Genomic DNA, 9,287 nt, shown 5'->3' with positions numbered 1-9,287 from the left:
AGCAAAAACCTTAAAATGTAAAACACAAGAGACCAAAGCATGGAGAACGAAAAAAGCTGAGAGAAAACACATAGAGAAAACAGTTGTCAGTTAAAAGGTGGTCTGGTGCAGTGAGGAGATCAGCAGATTTTCTCCTCAGAAAATAACTATGAGAATGGGAGGGAAATTTTTTTTTTTGAAAGATTTCGGGTTCTGAAAATTGACCAAAAGTCACTGAGAAATTGAGAAGCATTTATTTATCCATGAAAAACTTCTGAAATCTGGTTAGAACAGTGAGCATCTGTGGCATTCTTGCCTGGGGCTGCTCCCATTCCCATAGCTTGGGCGTGAGGGTAGCTGTCCCAAAACTGGGTGGTGGTGGTCTAGTCGCTCAGTCGTGTCCGACTCTTGTGACCCCAGGGACTGTAGCCCGCCAGGCTCCTCTGTCCATGGGATTCTCCAGGCAAGAATACTGGCGTGGGTTGCCATTCCCTTCTCAAGTTCTCTGTCTTCAAAACTGGGGAGGCTGCACAAATCAGCAGCTTCTGCCTGAGGGAGCTCACTGAATCTGAAATAAATCACAGTGAGATACCACTCTACATCCACTGAAATGGCTGTAACCAAAAAGACAGGGGATAGCTGGTGTTGGTGATGATGCAGAGAAACTGAAACCCTCCAACATGGGAATGTAGAATGAGCAGCCAATTTGGAAAACAATTTGAGTTTCTTAAACAGTTAGTCATAAACTTAGCATTCAAGCCAGCAATTCTATTCCTATGTACTACCCAAAAGAACATGTCCATATACAGACTTGTTCAATAAACAAGGATGTCATAGTCATCAGCAATTGAAGCCCTCCAGAGTGAGCCGGTGAACCCTGAGGAAACTCAGGAAAGAAAAGAATACCTGTCATCTAGCCGACATCAGACTGCAGCCATTCCACATGGTGAGCCCCGAGGAAACTCAGGATGTGAAAACAGGATTACTAGTCCCAGATAGCTGAAGAACATATCAAAGGAATGATTCAGTGAGTCCAGACTCTTGCATCTTTCCATACATAGAAAAGTGCTAAGTTCCTTAACTTGACATAGCTGGTTTCTTTAATTAACGGTAATCTTTGGATGTACCCAGACTACCCGGCTTTTGCTGCTAAACTCCTCTATAGCCTACCTCCTCCCCTTGCCTCCTTGAAGCAGTTTCTCCGAGCTGTCTGAAATGTTTTCTCCTGGGCTGTAGTCCTCATTTTCCCCCAAATAAAACTTAACTTGTAACTCACACTGTGAAATTTTTTTTCAACATATGCAATGTAATATTCAACAATAAAAAAGAATCAATCCTTGATACATGCTACAACATTAATTAAGTGCAGAAATATTATGCTAAGTAACAGAAGTCAGATATGGTTCCATTAACATGAAATATCTGGAAAAGGGAGAAAGCAGTTTCATGGTTGCTTTGGTAGGCTGGGAATTAACTACAAATGAGGAGCAAAAAACTTTAATGATGGAGTTACTCTAAAATTGAATTTTGGTAACTTCCATAAATTTACTAAAAATCAATGAATCATTCACTTACAGTGGGCAAACTTTATAGTATTTTAATTATATTTCAATAAAGTTAAACTATGTGAGAGTAGAATAAAAATACTTTCAGATGTGCAAGATTTCAAAAACAATTACTACACTTTCTTTGGATGGATCTAACTATCAATTGAGGCAGTAAACCAAGAAAAAGTGAAGATGTTGGGTTTTAAGGGGAAAATAAAATATATGTTTATACAAAGAGTGATATACCATGTCCATAGCAGTTTTATATCATATAGCCAGAAACTAGGAACAGCCCAAGTGTCTATTACCTGGTTAATATATAAAGAAACTGTGGCATACTTGTACAATATACCACTACTCAGCAATTAGAAGCAACAAATTACTGATATATGTTACAACACAGATGAGGATCTGCAAACAATATGTTGAGTTAAGTAAGCCAGATAGAAAACACTATATACTATATAATTACATTTATATGAGGCTCTAGAAATGACCAATCTTTTCTGTAGTAGAAGAAAGCAGATCAATTTTTTGCCCGATGCTAGTGGTGGGGATGGAATGAATATTATGTGATATAATAAAAAAGTTTTAGTTTTTATTCTGAGTTCCTGGCACAGAACTTCTAAAACCCTTGGCATTCCTGAGTGATGAGTGTCTTTTGTTATTCATAATGAGCCCCTTCCAACAACACCTGAGTTTATGCTAATCAGGTGGTTATTGCTGGGTCCCTTGATAACTTCCTGATAGGGGCTGGTTGCTAGAGAAACCAAACCAAGTGATTAGAAGAGTGGAATTTTCAGCTCCACTTCTGACCTCTAAGGAGGGGAAAGGGTTGGAGATTGAGTGCAATCACCAGTGGCCAATGATTTATTAATCATGCCTACTCAGAGGACTTCCATCAGTTCAGTCCAGTTTAGTTGCTCAGTCCTGTCCAACTCTTTGCGACCCCATGGAATGCTGCACACCAGGCTTCCCTGTCCATCACCAACTCCCTGAGCTTGCTCAAAATCATGTCCATTGAGTCAGTGATGCCATCCAACCATCTCATCCTCTGTCATCCCCTTCTCCCGCCTTCAATCTTTTCCAATATCAGAGTCTTTTCAAGTGAGTCAGTTCTTTGCATCAGATGGCCAAAGTATTGGAGTTTCAGCTTCAGCATCAATCCTTCCAATGAATATTCAGGACTGATTTCCTTTAGGATGGACTGGCTGGATCTCCTTGCAATCCAAGGGACTCTCAAGAGTCTTCTCCAATGCCACAGTTCAAAAGCATCAATTCTTCAGCGCTTAGTTTTCTTTATGGTCCAACTCTCACATCCATACATGACCACTGGAAAAACCATAGCCTTGACTAGATGGACCTTTTTTGGCAAAGTAATGCGTCTGCTATTTAATATGCTGTCTAGATTGGTCATAAATTCTCTTCCAAGGAGCAAGCATCTTTTAATTTCATGGCTGCAGTCACCATCTGCAGTGATTTTGGAGCCCAACAAAGTAAAGTCTTCACTGTTTCCATTGCTTCCCCATCTATTTGCAATGAAGTGGTAGGACCAGATGCCATGATCTTAGTTTTCTGCATGTTGAGTTTTAAGGCAACTTTTCACTCTCCTCTTTTACTTTCATCAAGAGGCTTTTTAGTTCCTCTTTGCTTTCTGGCATAAGGGTGGTATCATCTGCATATCTGAGGTTAGTGGTTATTCTCCCAGAAATTTTGATTCCAGCTTGTGCTTCATCCACCTCAGCATTATTCATGATGTATTCTGCGTATAAGTTAAATAAGCTAGTTGACAATATACAGCCTTGACGTACTCCTTTCCCTATTTGGAACCAGTCTGTTGTTCCATGTCCAGTTCAAACTGTATACAGATTTCTCAGGAGGCAGGTAAGGAGGTCTGCTATTCCCATCTCTATAAGAATTTTCCACAGTTTGTTGTGATCCATACAGTCAAAAAGCTTTGATGTAGTCAATAAAGCACAAGTAGATGTTCTTCTGGAATTCTTTCTTTTTCTATGATCCAACAGATGTTGGCAATTTGACCTCTGGTTCCTCTGCCTTCTCTAAATCCAGTTTGAACATCTGGAAATTCTCGATTCACGTACTGTTGAAACCTAGGTTGTAGAATTTTGAGCATTACTTTGCTGGCAAGTGAGGTGAGTGCAATTGTGCTTCTGTAATCCTTCCATAAAACCCCCTAAGTAATGGTGTTTGGAGAGCTTCTACCTTGTTCAGCACATGCAGGTACTGGGAGGTTGGCATGCCTGCAGTGGGTATAGAAACTCTACACATTCACACACATATACACCCATAACTTGCCCTATGCATTTTTCTATTTGGCTGTTCCTTAGTGGTAGCTTTTTACTTTAGTAAACCTGTCATAGCAAGTAAAGTATTTTCCTGGGCTCTCTGTGTTGTTCTTGGAATCTGAAGAGGTGGTCATGGGAACCCCCAAATTTGTAGTTGGTCAAGGCGACCTGTGGGTAGCCTGTGTACCTCACCTGCAGCTGAGGATCTGATGTGGGGGCAGTCTTAGCCTTTAAACCTGTGGTGTCTGAGATTAACTGGGTAGTTAGCGTCAAAATTGAGTTGAACTTGTTACCAAGTCCAAGCTCACTCTGCTTGGCCCACAGGACACACCAGTAAGTCCGCAAGATGAGGTGTTAACCCTTGTAGACCTAGAAGATGGAAGACTTATGTCTCAAAATTACCATCTTATCTGGGTTTGGATGCCAGTTTCTTTTATAGAACAGAGAGACAGGTTGGTGAGGAGGTAAAGAAAAAAGGCCATTAATCTTAGAAATATCTTCTGGAATGGCCAGGCTGCAGGTATTTGTCCCCAACTTCTTAAGAACATTATGCTTTAGCAGAAAAATCCCTAGTAGGACCAACAGTCCCATTCTGTCTTGGGCCCAGACCCAGGATTCCCAGGATCAGCTGAGGCTGAAGCCCCCGCTTTTAGGGCTCTGTACTTTACCACCGGTCATCTGGGCTGACATCTCATTGCTGCCTTTCGTTGTTCTTTCCCCAGATTTCTGAGTCCTATGGTACAGTCTTCAGCATCAACATTTAATGCTTTTGTTTCTAGACATCCTGTCATTCCCTAACTCTGCCCTTTAATCAACCTCAAGAAGTAGCTTCCTACCCAGACTCATAGCTGGTAGTTTCTCTCTCTTTTGGACTCCCAGGAATAATATTAAAATAAAGCTTCCCTAGGGAATTTCCTGTTTTTCCAGTGGTTAGGACTTGGCTTTTTCACTGTCAGGACCGGGTTTGATTTCTGGTTGGGAAACTAGGATCCTGCATGCCATATGCTGTGTCCAAATTAAAAAATAATAAGTATAATGCTTCCCTAAGTATCTAAATCATAACCAAAATTTAAAATTTAACCTATCTCCGTAAAGACTCATTGGCTAGGTCCTAACCCAACTCTAGAGCTGAGCAAGCTCCCATTACTTTAATGAACACGTACCTTTCTCCAGCCAAAATACATGATGTCCCCAAATATATGATACCCATTTTCCTGCCTTTTTGTATGCTTTTTCATATTTAAAGAAGCTTTTCTCCAACTCTCCAACAACAGAAACCCTGCATATCCTACCTTATCCAGTTCAAGTCACCTATTTCCCTGTTCATTCTAATGAAAGCAGTCCCTCCTAACTAAAAATCCCCTTAAATTCCCTTTAGTACTCCCATCTTTTAACATTTACCTTCTCATTTTCCCTTCCAAGATGGCAGGAGGGAATAAAGCTGGCTCCTTACCTACAGCCAGACATCCTGGAATGCGAAGTCAAGTGGGCCTCAAGAAGCATCACTACTAACAAAGCTAGTGGAGGTGATGGAATTCCAATTGAGCTATTTCAAATCCTAAAAGATGATGCTGTGAAAGTGCTGCATTCAGTATGCCAGCAAAGTTGGAAAACTTAGCAGTGGCCACAGGACTGGAAAAGGTCAGTTTTCACTCCGATCTCAAAGAAAGGCAATATGAAAAAATGTTCAAACTACCACACAATTGCACTCATCTCACACACTAGCAAAGTAATGCTCTAATTTTCCAAGCCAGGTTTCAACAGTATGTGAACCTTGAGATATTCAAGCTAGATTTAGAAAAGGCCAGAGGAACCAGAGGTCAAATTGTCAACATCTGTTGGATCATAGAAAAAGCAAGAGAATTCCAGAAAAACATCTACTACTGCTTTATTGACTACACCAAAACCTTTGACTGTGTGGATCACAACAAACTGTGGAAAATTCTTACAGAGATGGGAATAGCAGACCACCTTACCTATCTCCTGAGAAATCTGTATACATGTCAAGTAGCAACAGTTTGAACTGGTCATGGAACAACAGACTGGTTCCAAATAGGGAAAGGAGTATGTCGCGGCTGTATATTGTCACCCTGTTTATTTAACTTACATGCAAAGTACATCATGAGAAGTGCCAGGCTGGATGAAGCATAAGCTGGAATCAAAATTGCAGGGAGAAATATCAGTAACCTCAGATATGCAGATGATACTACCCTTATGGCAGAAAGCAAAGAGGAACTAAAAAGCCTCTTGATGAAAGTGAAAGAGGAGAGTGAAAAAGTTGCCTTAAAACTCAACATGCAGAAAACTAAGATCATGGCATCTGGTCCTACCACTTCATTGCAAATAGATGGGGAAGCAATGGAAACAGTGAAGACTTTACTTTGTTGGGCTCCAAAATCACTGCAGATGGTGACTGCAGCCATGAAATTAAAAGATGCTTGCTCCTTGGAAGAGAATTTATGACCAATCTAGACAGCATATTAAAAAGCAAAGAAATTACTTTGCCAACAAAGGTCTGTCTAGTTAAAGCTTTGGTTTTTCCAGTAGTCATGTATGGCTGTGAGAGCTGGACTATAAAGAAAGCTGAGCACCAAAGAATTGATGCTTTTGAACTATGGCACTGGAGAAGACTCTTGAGAGTTCCTTGGATTGCAAGGAGCTCCAACTAGTCAATCTTAAAGGAAATCAGTCCTGAATATTCATTGGAAGGATTGATGCTGAAGCTGAAACTCCAATACTTTGGCCATCTGATGCGAAGAACTGACTCGCTTGAAAAGACCCTGATGCTGGGAAAGATTAAAGGCGGGAAGAGAAGGGGATGACAGAGGATGAGATGGTTGGATGGCATCACCGACTCAATGGACATGATTTTGAGCAAGCTCAGGGAGTTGGTGATGGACAGGGAAGCCTGGTGTGCTGCAGTCCATGGTGTCGCAGAGTCGGACAGGATTGAGCAAGTGAACTGAAAAAGTTGGGTGTGTGTGTGTGTGTGTGTGTGTGTGTGTGTGCGCGCGCGCGCACGCTCTTGCTAAGTTGCTTCAGATCTGTCCAACTCTGTGCAATGGAGTGTAGCCTGCCAGGCTACTCTGTCCATGGGATTCTGCAGGCAAGGATACTGAAGTGAGTTGCCATGCCTTCCTCCAGCCGATTTTCTGGACCCAGGGATGAAACCAGGCCTCTTAGTCTCCTGCACTGGCAGGCTGGTTCTTTACTGCTATCATGATCTGGGAAGCCAATGGTAGTTGCTACACATACCAAATACAGTTTTTTTCACCCTACCATTCAGCCTTTGGGTATCCAAACAAATGGACGACAGAAACCAGGACACATAAAGGTCTAAAAAAACCCACAGGCCATTTCAATTTTCTGAGGTTCTCAGCATATTCAAAACTGAAGATATGCTAAAAGTGAGTTACAAAACTTGCGGTGTGTTTGAAATCTTTCCATTGCACCATCTTTTTCTCTCAATATTGTCAGTGTGTCTCTGTGCCCTTTCTGTATAATTTTACTGAGGAAAACATCACAAATTGAAAATTGAAATAAACCTGCAGTGTAGTACTGTGGACTGTATTTGAGCTTGGGTAACAAGGTGGCTGCTGGGCCTAGAGCAATGACACTGCAGGAACCGTGGCGCCTGCTTACACAGCGCAGTGCGGTCGACTTTAGGCCGGACCGAGGGAGCCGTTAGCGCTGGGCACTCGCTGCATCGGGGGCAAGGCCCTTCCCAATGGTTCACCAGACTTCCCATCCCTTCTTGCCAGCTGACATCTGACCCCCAAAGAAGGGAACGGAATGCCAGACTCCGAGGCCCGGGTCTAGGCACAGAAGGTGTGGGAACCACAGACACAGAGCGAGATGCAACTCTTGGAAGCGCGCCCACTAAGGAACCAGCGAAACCGCGCGCGGGAACTCCTGAAGGGCTGGTCCCGCCACTGGGCGCGCGCGCCCGGGAGTATTCCTTTCCGCCCCAGCCCGCCCCCTTCCGTACCGCCCAACCAACGGCCACTTCCTGCCTCACTCCCAGCCAATCCCCACGCTCCACGAAGAATAGCCCTAGGGGGCGTAAGGGAAAGTCCTCAGAGCGATGGTCGCATTGACCAATTGAATTCAGAAGCTGGCGCGGGGGCGCTGGCCTTGGCCCTAGCTGTAGCTACTCAGGAGCGAGGGGCGGGCTCAGGGCCGGGCTTCGTGCTCCGGGGCTAGCTCGCGCGGCGGCAGCGGGAGTCAAGGCCTCTTGGTGCTGCGGCACGTGACGGTCGTGCTGCTTCAGCTGCTGCGCTGCCTCAGCGGCTGTATTCTCTGCGGCGCGGGGCCGGTTGTGCGGGTGGGAGCAGGCGAGGGCGCCACCGGCCGTCCCGCTGAGGCTCGAGGTGAGATGGGAGGCCTGCTTGTGTTCGGGCCTGCGAGGACTCTTGGGGGCCTGGATACGCGGCGCCGCGACCGGGGGCCTGGAGAGCCGGGCGTGGCCGGGGCCGTGGGGTCCGGCTGGGTTTCGAAAGCTCAGGCCCAGTCTGGCGCTCCGGCCGTGTGGTGTGAGGCCGGGACCTGGGCCGCTTGAGTTAGGGAGCCAGGCCCAGGCCGCGCCACCGGGGTCGGGAGGCGTGGCAGGTGCCTTAGAACCTCTTTTGACCTCTGAGAAAGCTAACTTCTCCTTCTGGCTTTGCTTCTAGGGCTTTCTTAAGCCTATTGCTGGCTACCTGTGAAGCTGGGAAGTGGCCTGGAGTAACTGGGTGAAGGTCTGGAATAGGATCGGGCCTAGTCGATGTCCCTTGTAGTGGGGAAGAGTTGATAGTGGGCCGAGAGAGAATATTTAGCATTAGAGGTTCAGTATTTGAAAGTTAAAATCACAGAGTGAAGAGTGGAGTATGGAGAATGTGCTAGAACACGCAGTGGCTGGAAAACTTAAGCCCTGACATTTAATTATATCTCTTCATGGATGAGGAGTAAGTAATCTGGTTTGTAAATTCACAAAGACTGGCAGGAAAGCACCCGAAAGCTCTCTGGGCAAGTCATTTTATAGTGGAGGAAACTTGAGGCCCAGAGCTCTGAAATGATTGGCTCAAGGTCATGGGCTTAATTTTATGATCACGTTGGAGTTTTAGTTGAGGCAGTTTTGATGGTTAAGGCTAAGGCCCTGGTTCAAGTCGTTAATCTGTCGTTTGTTGCTATATGAACTTAGGTAGTTTACTTCTCTGTACCCCAGTTCTCTCCAAATAATGGATATAAAATCTGATGGTGGTGGTGTTAGAACTAAAGTGAAGTGAAGCCACTCAGTCGTGTCCGACTCTTTGCGACCCCGTGGACTGTAGCCTGCTCAGGCTCCTCTGTTCATGGGATTCTCCAGGCAAGAATACTGGAGTGGGTTGCCATTTCCTTCTCCAGGGGATCTTCCCAACCCAGGGATTGAACCTGGGTCTCCTGCATTGCAGGCAGACGCTTTATCCTCTGAGCCACT

General features: G+C 44.6%; 1 protein-coding gene across 1 annotated transcript in view; it reads left to right on the top strand.

Annotated features, from left to right (window-relative positions):
• The first annotated feature begins 8,050 nt into the window (after nucleotides 1-8,050).
• The window catches only part of CANX (calnexin), a 32,287-nt gene continuing 31,050 nt past the window's right edge, over nucleotides 8,051-9,287 (top strand). Inside the window, exon 1 of the mRNA XM_068981180.1 lies at nucleotides 8,051-8,202. The gene's annotated coding sequence lies outside the window, so the exon portion shown is untranslated. The remainder of the gene's footprint in view (nucleotides 8,203-9,287) is intronic.

Source organism: Capricornis sumatraensis, chromosome 9 (assembly GCF_032405125.1).
Source record: "Capricornis sumatraensis isolate serow.1 chromosome 9, serow.2, whole genome shotgun sequence".
Classification (NCBI taxonomy): Eukaryota; Metazoa; Chordata; class Mammalia; order Artiodactyla; family Bovidae; genus Capricornis; species Capricornis sumatraensis.
This window is presented reverse-complemented; position numbering and strand designations above follow the sequence as displayed.